Genomic DNA, 16,855 nt, shown 5'->3' on the forward strand with positions numbered 1-16,855 from the left:
GGAGAGAAAAGGAAGTGAGAGAGTCCTGCTCCTCTGTGTCTTCTTGTAGCTCCCGCAGCATCTGGTGTAGTCCAGCCAAAGTCCGTGGTCTCGTACACAGGGCGCGTGTCTGGTGTGTGAATCAAACCAAAGGACGTACCGTGTCGCTCCTCGGAGAGGTTTGTTGTCGGACCCGGATTACTTCTCAGACCTGCTGCACACACACTGTCAGTCTAAATAACGGTTCCTAACCTCGTTTTGACCCTAGAGACACGGTTAAAACAGTCATTTCTTCTGAACTACCAATCCAGCGGTTCCCGACCTGCGGGTAATTACCATCTGACAAGGCGAGGTTGGAAGGCTCTCACCGATCCTGCTCAAACAGTGTGAGTAGCAGCAAGTACACGGTCCTCTGAAATGGCGAAAATACAGCTTGTTTCAAAATGAATATTGACACACACAGTGGTTACGGTTACTACGAGCCACACCACAAGTTGGGTAACGGGGCCAGATTTCTAGTAGTTTACTATCGAGATTTTCACACATAAATGTTTTATTCATATCTTTTTACAGAAACCTACAGTACGACAATAAACAGCCTTTCAAACACGCTCCTAACGGCAATCAAATCATTTATAGCAATACAACAATTTTTTAAAAAATTCTTTTTTAAAAAAAACACAAGTAACACTACGGCAATCAACAACCTTTCAAAACACGCCGCTAACGCCAATCAAGTAATTTACAGCTATGCAACAGTTTAAAAATTTCTTTTAAAAACGGCAATCAAGTCATTTATAGTAATACAAGTTTAAATTAAAAAAACAAAAAGTTAACAGTACGGCAATAACAGCCTTTCAAAACACGCCGCTAACGCCAATCAAGTAATTTCTAGCAATACAACAGTTTAAAGAAAATTTAAAGAACATTAGTAAATAGGCTACTAAAGTAAATACAGAACTTTGTTAATAAAGTACAGTGAGGTAGTGAAGCTTCCAACACCGCCAATAAAAAAAAAATCAAAGGTCTCAGGAAACACACGATTAATGGCAATAAGGTAATGGAGGAATTTAAAAGGTTTTTAAACAAAAGTGTCCTGGAATATGATTAGAACATAACAGGTATGACGGACGCGTGTAAGGCGGCCACAAATCACCCACTCGGGGATGCCCGGGCTGGGCAGAATACTGGCCAATACGTCCGTAAACACAATTGCCACTCTCAGGCTGGTCACTGCACCGACTTTTAGCCAGCGAAAACTTGTAATACTTGTAATAAGATGGCTTAACTTGCTGACAGAATTAGAGCTAACCTCGTGCAAGGAAACATTACACCACACAGTCCTGAATGAGCGACCACACGATCGACCAACAAGAAGCACAAATTTACTCATAACCCACGACAAAATAGCGAAACAATTAAACTGCCAAAACTACACCTCCCATCGGGCAGTAACGAGAGGAGGGAGAAAGATCACTGTCTTCAATTACACCGGTGCCGGGGACAGGAAACCCGGTCGCCGGAGGCCACAAGGCAGAAGAGACGCTGGTTACACAAAATTATTACTTAATGATTAAACATTCAAAAAAAATGGTTCAAATGGCTCTGAGCACTATGGGACTCAACTGCTGAGGTCATTAGTCCCCTAGAACTTAGAACTAGTTAAACCTAAGGACATCACAAACATCCATGCCCGAGGCAGGATTCGAACATGCGACCGTAGCGGTCTGGCGGGTCCAGACTGCCGCGCCTTTAACCGCACGGCCACTGCGGCCGGCGATTAAACTTTCCACGTTACTACTTAATGATTAAACCTTCCACTAACTTGCAATTATGCTCGAACCGGCAGGACACGACCTCCGATGGCCAGGATCCACACATCCGACAGCGCACGCGTCGCCAGCGTACCCGACACGCCACGGTCGCGCGACAACACGCTCTGTCACCGGAGTCCTCGTCTTCTCTGCAACGTTGACGGATAGTGACCGCTCCTTCGTGTTAGGCGTCTCCTTTTTAAACTCCAGTGTTGAAACGAAGGACTTAAAGAAGCTCGTTAACGTCCCACCGAGACGAAATGAACAGCAACTACACGTGGGGCGATTATGTATACGACCAGTCACGCGGGGAGCTCTTGCGTCAACTCGACCCGCTCGTTACACACAGCCGACACACATCACGTGGCGACTCGGTACAGCCGACCACGCCTGGTCCGCGCTGGAGAGCCACACTGTCCTCCCGTGTCCACCACACTCTCCCTGCGCACAACTCTACTTCTGCGCCACCACACTAGGTTTCCACCGGTCAAAGATCTCACTTCCTCCATAGCAGTTTCCCGGACGCAAAAAGGCAGATATACACTCCTGGAAATGGAAAAAAGAACACATTGACACCGGTGTGTCAGACCCACCATACTTGCTCCGGACACTGCGAGAGGGCTGTACAAGCAATGATCACACGCACGGCACAGCGGACACACCAGGAACCGCGGTGTTGGCCGTCGAATGGCGCTAGCTGCGCAGCATTTGTGCACCGCCGCCGTCAGTGTCGGCCAGTTTGCCGTGGCATACGGAGCTCCATCGCAGTCTTTAACACTGGTAGCATGCCGCGACAGCGTGGACGTGAACCGTATGTGCAGTTGACGGACTTTGAGCGAGGGCGTATAGTGGGCATGCGGGAGGCCGGGTGGACGTACCGCCGAATTGCTCAACACGTGGGGCGTGAGGTCTCCACAGTACATCGATGTTGTCGCCAGTGGTCGGCGGAAGGTGCACGTGCCCGTCGACCTGGGACCGGACCGCAGCGACGCACGGATGCACGCCAAGACCGTAGGATCCTACGCAGTGCCGCAGGGGACCGCACCGCCACTTCCCAGCAAATTAGGGACACTGTTGCTCCTGGGGTATCGGCGAGGACCATTCGCAACCGTCTCCATGAAGCTAGGCTACGGTCCCGCACACCGTTAGGCCGTCTTCCGCTCACGCCCCAACGTCGTGCAGCCCGCCTCCAGTGGTGTCGCGACAGGCGTGAATGGAGGGACGAATGGAGACGTGTCGTCTTCAGCGATGAGAGTCGCTTCTGCCTTGGTGCCAATGATGGTCGTATGCGTGTTTGGCGCCGTGCAGGTGAGCGCCACAATCAGGACTGCATACGACCGAGGCACACAGGGCCAACACCCGGCATCATGGTGTGGGGAGCGATCTCCTACACTGGCCGTACACCACTGGTGATCGTCGAGGGGACACTGAATAGTGCACGGTACATCCAAACCGTCATCGAACCCATCGTTCTACCATTCCTAGACCGGCAAGGGAACTTGCTGTTCCAACAGGACAATGCACGTCCGCATGTATCCCGTGTCACCCAACGTGCTCTAGAAGGTGTAAGTCAACTACCCTGGCCAGCAAGATCTCCGGATCTGTGCCCCATTGAGCATGTTTGGGACTGGATGAAGCGTCGTCTCACGCGGTCTGCACGTCCAGCACGAACGCTGGTCCAACTGAGGCGCCAGGTGGAAATGGCATGGCAAGCCGTTCCACGGGACTACATCCAGCATCTCTACGATCGTCTCCATGGGAGAATAGCAGCCTGCATTGCTGCGAAAGGTGGATATACACTGTACTAGTGCCGACATTGTGCATGCTCTGTTGCCTGTGTCTATGTGCCTGTGGTTCTGTCAGTGTGATCATGTGATGTATCTGACCCCAGGAATGTGTCAATAAAGTTTCCCCTTCCTGGGACAATGAATTCACGGTGTTCGTATTTCAATTTCCAGGACTGTAGATAGCAGAGAGAAAAGACAACCAAGCAGCCACTTAAGGACAGACAACATATCAAACAAAGATGTCAGGGGAAGAAAGGAAAACCAATGCAGTCTAAATACAAGGTGTAGCAAGAGTCGAGACACGGCTCAAATACAGGTATTACAATTATTTTGTCCAAACTATCGATCGCTGCGCGTCGGCTCCGCTATTGGACAAACGAATACCCAGTCTAGTTTATATTAATATATCCGCTAGATGTCAGTTGTCTTCTGTTTTGCTTGGTAACCGTCATGTATTTAAAATGGCTACTCCACAGCAGAAATCATTTTGTGTTCTCGAGTTTGCGAAGTGCAATTCCGTGATTACAGTGCAAAGGTAGCAAATTGATCCTCCGAATGGATGGAACATTCGCAGAGTCCTGACCGCCTTCGTGTTCCTGAAGAAGATGTTGCAAGAATTCAAACTACACGGTCAGCAGTATCTCGCTATGTCACAAAAGTGGTTCTTTCCGAGGCTGCACGAAGGCTTCATTTTTCAACAAGACGGAGCGGCCTCACACTGGAGTCGCCAAGTGCGCGAATATCTCAATGAAACTCTGTCGAGCCGTTGGATTGGCCGTCAAGGAGCTGGCGACTTAGGGCTCAGTTGGGTTCCACGGTCACCGGATTTGAGACCCTCTGACTTCTTCCTGTGGGGTTTCGTGAAAGACAACGTTTACGTACCACCACTCCCACAGAACCTGGAAGAGGTGAAGAACCGGATCCGTACTGCCGTAACATCAGTGACGAAGGACGTGCTTGCCCGAGTATGGCAGGAATTTGAGTATGGATGTGATGTTATTCGTGTCGCTGATGGAGAACATAGTGAACTTGAGAGGTTCGTGAATATGAGAGTGAAGTTTTACATTCGTATGTCTTAAAGTTTAATAAATATATGCATTCGAAATACGTATATTCTTTTTGAAACACCCTGTATTTCGTCTGAATGGGCTGTAGGAAAAAAGAAAACGCTCTCTAAGTTCTTTTCATTGCATTGTGAGTGATGTTCGAATACCTACATCTACAGCTAAATTTATACTGCGCAAGCCATTTATCGGTGTGTGGCGGAGGGCACTTTACGTGCCACTGTCATTACCTCCCTTTCCTGTTCCACTCGCGAATGGTTAGCGGGAAGAACGACTGCCAGAAAGCCTCCGTGCGCTCTCGAATCTCTCTAATTTTACAAAAAAAATGGTTCAAATGGCTCTGAGCACTATGGGACTTAACGTCTAAGGTCATCAGTCCCCTAGAACTTAGAACTACTTGAACCTAACTAACCTAAGGACATCACACACATCCATACCCGAGGCAGGATTCGAACCTGTGACCGTAGCGGTCACGCGGTTCCGGACTGTAGCGCCTAGAACCGCTCGGCCACCCAGGCCGGCCTCTAATTTTACATTCGCGATCTCCTCGGGAGGTATAAGTAGGGGGAAACAATATATTCGATACCTCATCTAGAAACGCACCCTCTCGAAACCTGGACAGCAAGCTACACCGTGATGCAGAGCGCCTCTCTTGCAGAGCCTGCCACTTGAGTTTGCTAAACATCTCCGTAACGCCATCACGCTTACCAAATAACCGTGTGACGAAACGCGCCGCTCTTCTTTGGATCTTCTCTATCTCCTCTGTCAATCCGACCTGTACGGATCCCATAATGATTAGCAATACTCAGGTATAGGTCGAACGAGTGTCTTGTAAGCCACCTCCTTTGTTGATGGATTACATTTTCTAAGGACTCCCCCAATGAATCTCAACCTGGCACCCGCGTTACCAACAATTAATTTTATACGATCATTCCACTTCAAATCGTTCCGCACGCATACTCCCAGATATTTTACAGAAGTAACTGCTACCTGTGTTTGCTCCGATATCATATAATCACACAATAAAGGATCCTTCTTTCTATGTATTCGCAATACATTACATTTGTCTATGTTAAGGGTCAGTTACCACTCCCTGCACCAAGTGCCTATCCAATGGCGTAGTCGGTAAGACGTATTCAGCTAGAGGGTTAGCTGCTCTCTGTAATAAATAAAAAAAAAACTGAATGAATGGTTCATCAATGAGCGAATGCAACGTACGAAATGAGATTACAAAAAAAGGAAAGAAAGAAAAAAGAAAAGGTAGGCGTACGGAGTGATAATTCTACGGCTCGAGTTCGATTCCCAGTGCTAACCCATGACTCCTTTTACTCATTCTATTTTATTCCTCACAGTGTTTAGGTACCGATTATAAAAATTTAAATATACTTTAACGGTTCAGTTTATAACCTAAAATTATGATATACCATTTAAAATTAGTTACGATTACTGTAACTCGAGAAGGGATATAGTTAAACAAGTATTGCCTTTAAATGATTCATCTTTGACAGTTTTTGATGTCAACTGTTTTCCCAGAAACTGTCATGGTCTCTACAGTACAGACCATAGACCATAGACACCACAAACTGCGCATGACGTCATTTTACTTAGACCACGACCTAAGTCACGTGACTGGTGGCACGAAGCCGAGCATGCTCTATTTATGATATTTTTGTTACAGATCAAACGTTGTGCTGTGTGCTAGATGCAGAAGTGAAAATATTCGCATATGCTCAGGTCAGTCTTGTTTTGTGTCCTACAGATTAGGTAAAGTGACGAAAATCTCAGTTGTGCAAGTGAATTACTTTAAAATACTTGCAGAGGTATATCCATAAGTTGAAAATTACGATGGATGTTGGTCCTTGGATGTAAAACTTGGTGAATCACAAAGATTTTGAGACGACATATCGTTAATATCTAGCTCACTACACCGACATAATCAACGTTTTGTAATATATTACGCTTCGTATCTTGATATCATTTCGGCACCTGTACTGGATTAAGCAAAAGTGCTTATTTTGTGTAAATACCTGACATTATGCATATAAACGGATTTCTTTTCTTACAAGAGCTTATTATGGCATTTCACAAATTTTCTTGTGGAATCGTTAGGAAAATAACTGCATTAGAAATTGTTATTTTGTCTTCCACTCCTGTGGAAGTGGCGAGCTACAGGAATTTACAGTGCAAAAAAAAGAAAAAAGGAAGAAACAAGTATTCACTAAAGAACAGTCATTCTGTCGCTTCTTAAAAGAACTGTCAATACGTTTCAACTTGACCACATGTAAAAACGATAACCAATGCTTCATTGTCAGGAATTACGGAGAAGGTAGGTTAACTGCAATACTAAATGTGTAAGATTGGTACCACAGTTCGTCGAATTGTGTCAAGTCCACTGCACCCGGCGTGTAATAATGACAGAAACTCGGCTTTCTGCGCCGAGTCACGTGACTTAGATCTTAGTTTCGACCGTTAACACGGCAGAGAGAGGTCTGTGTCATAGATGGTCTACGGCACAGACACACATTACTAGACTGGCATCTTTTACTGAAGCCTGACGCTTGGTGAGGTAAAGATGTCGGCGTCAATAATTTTGTCTATGCTATTTACGATTTTTGAAAACTAAATGACGTTATAAGCTTTATGAGGTGGTCCAAACAAGTTCTAGAAGAACATTCAAATGAACAAAGACACTTGTGTTCAGCAACAAATAGCATGTTCTACCTGTAGGTCCACTTCCATAACTAGCATACTATTCGAAGAAAAGCCGAAGTTGATCAGAACCGGTAAAAAATAAATGTCGTGTGGCTAGAGCAGACCGCTCGCCTGGTGCAGGTCTTTCGATGTGACGCCACTGCGGCGACTTGCGCGTCGATGGGGATGAAATGATGATGATAAGGACAACACAACACATAGACTCAGAGCGGAGATAAATCTCCGACCCCGCTGGGAATCGAACCCGGGCTCTTAGGATTGACATTCTGTCGCACTGACCACTTTTTATTTTATTTTTTTTTTTTTATTTCATTTTGTTCGTTTTCGTTCGTTGCATCTGATCGGTGCGGACGTCGTGAGACACCCTTTTCAGTTCGCTGTTGGTCCATTAAATCAGTTTCTTTAGGGCACGCTGAGCTACCGTGCCGCCACCACTCGGCTACCGGGGGCGGACAGAAACGCTTAAAACGCCCCATTAAACTAGCTCTGTTAACACTAGATTCTTCAACCTCTTAAAATATACGTAAATTACTTAAACACTGTCGGTATTTCAGATAACACATAATTAGGCTTGCATACAGTATTATTCAGGCTTATATACGGTGCAAAGGCGAAAATACGTAACAGGAGACACGTTCCTTTCCTTGTATCTTCCGTCTCCCGTATAAAAAATTACACCCAAACGAGTCTCATGTATTGTCCATCATGTCAAATTTCTAAAGGTAACGTAGCTGTATCAGTTTACCCCCATTTCTTACGACTGTTTTAGCAGTACACAAACAGCTGTTTACACATCATGTGCGTTCGCCGCCATGTTGCGACACTACAGTGTGACACAAGCGACCTGTATACTGTACGGCCACGTATGTCTGCGCTCTGCAGTTACGAACGGCATTTCGCCAATTTGCTGCCGTGATTTTTCCCAAAAACGTACTTTGTTGGGAAACGGAAACCGAGCAAGAATTTTCCAAAGGAGAAGTGACTAGTGAAAACATCGTAATTAAAACTCTTGATGAAGGGTCCACCAGTGCTCTTCGCTACACTTACTCGATTTATTAAAAAAAAGCCGCGATAACCGACAAGCCACGAGTGTCTGCGTGTCCCGCAGCAACAGCTGTAGGTCAAGCAACTGCAGGCTGTGCTATTGAAATTATGAGTGCTAATTTCGTAGTAAATGATGATTTAATATTATGCACCCAACTTAATGAACAACTCCTTGATGAAGAGGTATGTGGATTTTCTCATTCTCACTGTGCCCACGTACACCTCTGCTGTAGTCATGATTCATTTGTAGCAGGTCTCTTTCCCAAGCATAGAAAAGTGATCGATTTCGCCGATACTTATCGAAAACGAAAGCTCCAACCACTAAAATCACGATTCCCACTCGTGAAAAAAAAAGAAAACAGAAAAAATTATTTTTTTCAATTTTGGAGGAAAGAAATAGAACAAGGTGGCACAAAAAATCACAATATATATCATTCAGTGACTCGGCAACATGGGAAATATTTCAGGATGCAAGAGGCTGTTGTGGACAAGTGTTGGCAGGAACATTGGAACAATGAGTGAGGACAGTCGCCTTCCAATATTTATCACAAAAATTACAGTTTATTGCTAATGATACTTGGGTGAAAGTTTCCAAACGCAAACGTTCAATAAGACCCTGAAAAAAAACCAACTTCTTCAGCAGAAATGATGTTGCAAGTTTGGAAAAAATGGTGGAAGCGGCAGAGAAGTTTTGTTTACAAACAGATGTATGATTCCAAACTTCACGTTGATTGTCTCGTTAACTCTGACCAGTCTGGATACCAGTATGAAACAGCGTACAACAGGATACTGGATTACAAAGGTGCGCATACCATTTAGGTGAAAAAGGTCAATCATTCCAAAGCCACCCATAGTGCAGTACAGCTCTAACTGCTTCAGGGAAACAGTTGTCTCTGGTATTTTTTATGCACGAAAGAGCCTGGCAATAAATTTGGTCGCCGGGTTTCTGATGCCGTGAAGCAATTAGAAGAAGAATGTAAGAATGACTCTAAGTCAGGGAAACTATCAAAATTACCGCAGACACTTGGCGAAATGCTGTTCACCATAGGTCGTTACAAAATTTTGGAAAACACTTGAAATCACAAAACGCTGAAATTGAATCATTTTCTTTATTATATTGGCTTACAGCATATACAATTCTTAGCTATTACAACTTTCATATATTGGCACACATACACACAGCACAGTAACATTTATTCTTCTTCATTCATAGATGTCTTCAGATTGAGATTCTTGTACTTACATTACAAGGACGCAATAGACGGCTAACCACTTACACTACTGGCCATTAAAATTGCTATACCAAGAAGAAATGCATATGATAAACGGGCATTCATTGGACAAAAATATTATACTCCAACTGACATGTGATTACATTATCAAGCAATTTGGGTGCATAGATCCTGAAAAATCAGTACCCAGAACAACCACCTCTGACCGTAATAAAGGCCTTGATACGCCTGGGCATTGATTCAAACAGAGCTTGGATGGCGTATACAGGTACAGCTACCCGTGCAGCTGCAACACGATATCACAGTTCATCAACGGTAGTGACTGGCGTATTGTGACGAGCCAGTTGCTCGGCCACCATTGACCAGACGTTTTCAGTTGGTGAGAGATCTGGAGAATGTGCTGGCCAGAGCAGCAGTCGAACATTTTCTGTATCCAGAAAGGCCCGTACATGACCTACAACATGCGGTCGTGCATTATCTTGCTGAAATGTAGGGTTTCGCAAGGATCGAATGAAGGGTAGAGCCACGGGCCGTAACACATCTGAAACAGAACGTCCACTGTTCAAAGTGCCAGCAATGCGAACAAGAGTTAACCGAGACGCGTAACCAATGGCACCCCATACCATCACGCTGGGTGATACGCCAGTATGGCGATGACGAATACACGCTTCCAATGTGCGTTCACCGCGATGTCGCCAAACATGGATGCGACCATCATGATGCTGTAAACGAAACCTGAATTCATCCGAAAAAATGATGTTTCACCATTCGTGCACCCAGGTTCATCGTTGAGTACACCATCGCAGGCGCTCCTGTCTGTGATGCAGCGTCAAGGTGAACCGCAGCCCTGGTCTCCTAGCTGATAGTCCGTGCTGCTGCAAACGTCGTCGAACTGTTCGTGCAGATGGTTGTTGTCTTGCAAACGTCCGAATCTGTTGACTCAGGGATCGAGACGTGGCTGCACGATCCGTTACAGCCATGCGGATAAGATGCCTGTCATCTCCACTGCTAGTGATACGAGGCCGTTGGGATCAAGCATGGCATTCCCTATTACCCTCCTGAACCCCCTGATTCCATATTGCGCTAACAGTCATCGGATCTCGACCAATGCGAGCAGTAATGTCGCGATACCACAAAAACCGCAATCGCGATTGGCGACAATCCGACCTTTATCAATGTCGGAAACGTGATGGTACGCATTTCTCCTCCTTACACGAGGCATCACAACAACGTTTCACCAGGCAACGTCGGTCATTTGCTGTTCGTGTATGAGAAATCGATTGGAAACTTTCCTCATGTCAGCACGTTGTAGGTGTCACCACCGGCTCCAACCTTGTGTGAATGCTCTGAAAATCCAATCATTTGCATATCTCAAAATCTTCTTCCTGTCTGTTTAATTTCGCGTCTGTAGTACGTCATCTTCGTGGTGTAGCAATTTTAATGGCCAGTAGTGTAGATGAATCATGTCAAGACAAGCCCTTTTTAACTATATTAATGTTCAAATTACAGTAATTATAATTAGTTGTATAGTGTATATTCACTAAAGAGCCAAAGAAACTGGTACACGTGCGTAATATCGTGTAGGGCCAACGCCAGCAAACAGAAGTGCCGAAAACGACGTGGCATGGACTCAACTAATGTCTGAAATAGTGCTGGAGGGAAAAGACACATTGTGTCCTGCCGGGCTATCCATGAGGGTACTAGAGGGTGAAGATCTCTTCTGAACAGCAATCTGCAAGGCGTCCCAGTTATGCTGAAATGTGTTCATGTCTGGGGAGTTTGGTGGGCAGCGGAAATGTTTAAACTCAGAAGAGTGTTCCTGGAGGCACTCTATAACCATTCTGGGCGTGTGGGGTGTCGCGCTGACCTGCTGGAATTGCCCAAGTCCGTCCGAATGCACAATTGACATGAATGGATGCAGCTTATCAAACAGTATGCTTACGTACGTGTCACCTGTCAGACTCGTATCTAGACGTACCAGGAGTCTCATACCATTCCAATTGCGAGCGCCCCACACCATTAAAGGGCCTCCACCTGCTTGAACAGTCCCCTGCTGACATGCAGGGTCCACGGTTTCACCTGAACACGTCGATCTTCTCAATACAATTTGAAACGAGTCTCGTCCGAGCAGGCAACGTGTTTCCAGTCGTCAACAGTCATATGTCGGTGCTCACGGTGCCAGGCGAGCCGTAAAGCTTTGTGTCGTGCAGTCATCAAGGGTACACGAGTGGGCCTTCGTCTCCGAAAGCTCATAATGATGACGGTTCGTCGAATGGTTCGCACGCTGACACCTGTTGATGGTCCCAGCATTGAAGTCTGCAGCCATTTGTGGAAGGTTTGCACTTCCGTCACGTTGAACGATTCTCTTCAGTAGTCGTGGGGCCCGTTTTTGTAGGGTCCTTTTCCGGTCGCAGTGATGTCAGAGATTTGATGTTTTACCGGATTCCTGATATTCATCGTACACTCGTGAATTGGCCGTGAAGGAAAATGCCCACTTCATCACTGCCTCGGAGATGCTGTGTTGCACCATTCGTGAGCCGACTAAAACACCGCGTTCAAACTCTGTTAAATCTTGATGAGCTGCCATGAAGCTGCTGTAACCGGACCATACACTTGTTGTCTTATACAGGCGTTGCCGACCGCAGCGCCTTATTCTGCTTATTTACATATCCCTGTATTTGAATACGCACGTCTATACCAGTTTCTTTGGCGCTTCAGTGTGTTAATCTTACATATATAAATTGAGCAGTTACACTACTGCGTGAGCAAAAAGTCAGTATAAATTTGAAAACTGAATAAATCACGGAATAATGTAGATACGTACAAATTGACACACGTGCTTGGAATGACATGGAGTTTCATTAGAACCAAAAAAATACAAAAGTTCAAAAAATGTCAGACAGATGGGGCTTCATCTGATCAGAATAGCAATAATTAGCATAACAAAAGACAAAGCAAAGATGATGTTCTTTACAGGAAATGCTCAATATATCCACCATCATTCCTCAACAATAGCTGTAGTCGAGGCGTATTGTTGTGAACAGCACTGTAAAGCATGTCCAGTATTATAGTGAGGCATAGGCTTCGGATGTTGTCTTTCAGGATCCCTAGAGATGTCGGTCGATCACGATACACTTTCGACTTCAGGTAACCCCAAAGCCAACAATCACACGGACTGAGGTCTGGGGACCTGGGAGGCCAAGCATGACGAAAGTGTCGGCTGAGCACACGATCGTCACCAAACGACGCACGCAAGAGATCTTTCACGCGTCTAGCAATATGGGGTGGAGCGTCATCCTGCATAAACCCCATGTCATTCCAAGCATATGTGTCAATTTGTACCTGTCTATCTACATTATTCCGTGATTTATTTAGTTTTCAAATTTATACTAACTTTTTGATCACCCAGAAGTTGATTTTTAAACATTGTGGGAATAAAATACAATGAACAAAAAAAGTTTTATAGCAGCGAGAATCGAACTCTACCTTCCGAATTTGCACTCTGTACGCTTACCGACAGCGCGACCGACTAGTATTCTATCATTGCTCACAAAATTTTCCAGTGCGTTTCTTCTTTTCCTACGGTCCGCTCAGATGAAATAATTTAGGAACTTGAAAGGGTCATACACTTTCTCCTACTCACACAGTTTGATCCAAATCGGTGAGACCCGTTGCTTGTCCTCCTCTTGTGAATGAAAAAACGTAATTTTCTCGTCGTTAACACAAGAGAGCGCTATTGTACTTCGGCCAGGAAACTGGATTAGTTTTAAAAGATCATTACCAAGAGCGTGTGCTGAAATGTAATACCTCCGGATTTTTTTATTCTGTCCTCGATATCGCTCGTGGTGTCACATGTCGTTCACATTTCGCGATCGAATTTCCCGCTTCGATGACGCGAGTTGCAACTCTCTGCCGCTAGAGGGCTGACTTGCAGCGTGCAACATGGCGGCGTGTCGGCACACCCCCACGCCTACCAGACGTCCCGTGAAACACGGGACACTCCCCTTTTCTGACCCAGGTGTCCGGTGTCCCCGAAATTTCTGTTCGGACGAACAAGTGTTCGGTATATAAAAATTTCGCAAATACGTTTTGTGCCATAAATTAATAATACTGGTTTAGATGTAAGTTAAGTATAATTGTTTGAAAATGTTGCGATCTATAATTTTGAAAATATGTCGTAAAATAACCTTATTTTCTATGTTATCGCTTTATTTCTTTTTGTTAGTTTTTTTGTTGATATAACTGTATTCTTCCACACAACACTACGTCGTCAACAATCGACTCCCCCCCCCCCCCCCTCCTATTTCTCGACTGCCTAAACCATGTTAATATTTATTTTCAAACAGCAACAGTGCATGACTCAGCTGAGTAGTAAAACTATCGCTTAGCAAAGGTTTACATTTAACCACGTGTTTTGTTTCTTTATTTGAATATTGGCAATTCCTATTTATTTTCTGTACATTTTTGTGCCGACCTCATCTCAGTGGTGTCTGCTGAGTGTTGAATGCTTTAAGAAGTGCGTGTCTTGTTGTTCAACTTTGTGAATAATCAGTATTGCATCCACTTTCAGTGTTCAGAGATTCTTTCTCTTCCTTACTGTGATACATTCCTATAAACACAAGTGCATGTTTTTACATAAACTCAAGGAAAAGAAACCTTTTCTGGAAAATGCCAAAATAAATTGTGAGGTTTATTGCAGAACTTGCCACACCTGAATTTCCATTGCACATGGTGGAAATTCAAAGTTTTACAGCACTAGAAAACTAAGAACCATAAATTGGGTTCATCACCTGCTGCAACATCATCGAAAATGAGGATCTTCTTCCCCAGTACAATATTAGGTATGTTAACAGAGTATTTTAATATTGGTATCTTATACTTTTGTTATTAACCACTGCAATTTTTTTATTTTATTAATAAATTTTACAAATTCCTTGTATATCAGGCAATGAAGAATGAAAACTGGCTGTGGCAGAAGGAACATTCGCCTGCCACAGTGCGTGTCATAGTTACAGCTATAGTTCCATGGGCTGCACATCGAAAATTAATAAGAAACAGTAAGTTTCAAGTTTGGTTGTACAAGAACGAAAAGAGATTGTATTGTTAATAATATGTTGGCTCTATGGTGTAAAGAGCCTCTTTCTGAAGCCCTTAATGAAGTGAATCTTATTTCTGTGCATATCAGCAGTAATAAATCTACTAAATTGCTTCCTCTGGTTGTCAGATATTTCAAACATCAACATGGGGTACATGTAAAGTCGTTAGATTTCTGTCGTGTCGAAAATGAAATATCAGCTGTCTTATCACAGCGTGTGCAGCATGTTTTGCATGCCCATAATTTAGATTCAAAATTTCTGTCTCTCTCAGCTGGTAATAAGTATAGTATGTTTGATGCGGTTAATATAGCAGGTAAAGAAAATATTTTCAGCAAATCAGAAGTAAGTCTGAAAAAGTCTCTTGTAGGGATTGGTTGCATAGCATATGTAATTCATAACAGCGTAGAGACAGTAGTAGGCAAGTTACCAATCGATGTAGAAAACACGGTGTGTAGATTTTAAAAGTATTTCCATATATACAGTATTAGGGTGGAACGACGAAAGGAATTCTGTGAATTTGTGAACATTGAACATCAGAAAGTACTGATGGTTAGCATTATTTCCTGCACTTGAAAAGGCTGTGACATTGTATCCTGCTTGAAAATGCCCTGCTGCTTTGCATTCATTTTTCAGTAACAAGGAGTCAGAATTAATATATCTTTGAAACGAGCATTCTAGAAAGTGAAAGAGGCAAAATAAATGTGTTGCAGAAGCTTTAAGTTGTTATGAGCCACGGTAAAAAAAAAAAAATCAGAAAAAAACAGGAGGGATAACAATTTTTCGGGTCTGCAAGTTAAACCCATGTTACTGAAATTGTATGAGTGTGAACGACCAGCGCAAGACAGATATTATTCATTTGTAAATATGTTCTACAGTGTAGCATATGGTTATCCCAGTTTCACAGAGTCAGAAATTTCCACATGACACCGACATCCGTTTGTGTAGTTTGAAATGAAAACGAAGAAGGTCAAATGTAGAGGCCATTATTTCAGAAATACAAGAGATAGATAGTATAATCCCTGACTGTTCATACTTGTTCGGTGAGTTTTATACGGCTAAAACAATTATAGTAGAAAAATTACGTAAATGGAACGCTAACAATGTACCAATACAGGATAGATGGGTGGAAATTTTCAAAATATTCAAGGAGAAAAATATCGAAATAACAATCCTTTCTCACCTTATAGAATTTATCCTTTGAAAGTGCGTCAGAGCCCCAGTGTGATGAAAGCTGTGGTGATTCACGTGTACGACTGTGATAGTGTCATCCTAACCCATTACGTTCGACATGGCAGGCCGTCAGTGCACAGTGTTGCTGTTCGTTTCTGGAGAATCGCCGGTGACCAGCTCTGCGAAAGAAGCGGCGACACTTTCTGCGCAACCCACCCATCATTTTGCACGACAATGTGCGGGCGCATACAGCGCAAGCTGTGGCTGCTCTGTTCGGTCGATAGGACTGGGATGTACTGTACCACGCACCGTACTCCCCGGACTCAAGTCCTTGTGACTTTGATTTGATTCCGAAGACGAAGGAACCACTTCGTGGCATTCGCTTCAGAACTGTTCCAGAGATTAGACAGGCAGAAGACCGCTCCATTCCCACCATCAACAGAACAGGCTCAGATAACGCCATACTACGCCTTCCACATCGCTGGCAACGGGTTCTACATAACGGTGGTGACTACTTTTAAGGACAGTAACGGGTGCGAACATGTAACTCTTTTGCATCCGTTGTGAATAAATAGTTGCCACTATTGAAGTTCCAACCCTCCAACTACACTGCTGTAATCCTGACAGTGTATTATTATTGAAACTTCCTGGAAGATTAAAACTGTGTGCCGGACCGAGACTCGAACTCGGGACCTTTGCCTTTCGCGGGCAAGTGCTCTACCAACTGAGCTACCCAAGCACGACACATGCCCCCTCCACACAACGTTACTTCTGCCAGTACCTCGCCGCCTACCTTCCAAACTGTACAGAAGCTTTTCTGCGAGCCTTGCAGAACTAGCACTCCTGAAAGAAAGGATACTGCGGAGACTTGGCTTAGCCACAGCCTGGGGGATCTTTCCAGAATGAGATTTTCACTCTGCTGCAGAGTGAAAATCTCATTCTGTATTATAATTTATC

Source organism: Schistocerca piceifrons, chromosome 10, assembly GCF_021461385.2.
Source record: "Schistocerca piceifrons isolate TAMUIC-IGC-003096 chromosome 10, iqSchPice1.1, whole genome shotgun sequence".
NCBI lineage: Eukaryota > Metazoa > Arthropoda > Insecta > Orthoptera > Acrididae > Schistocerca > Schistocerca piceifrons.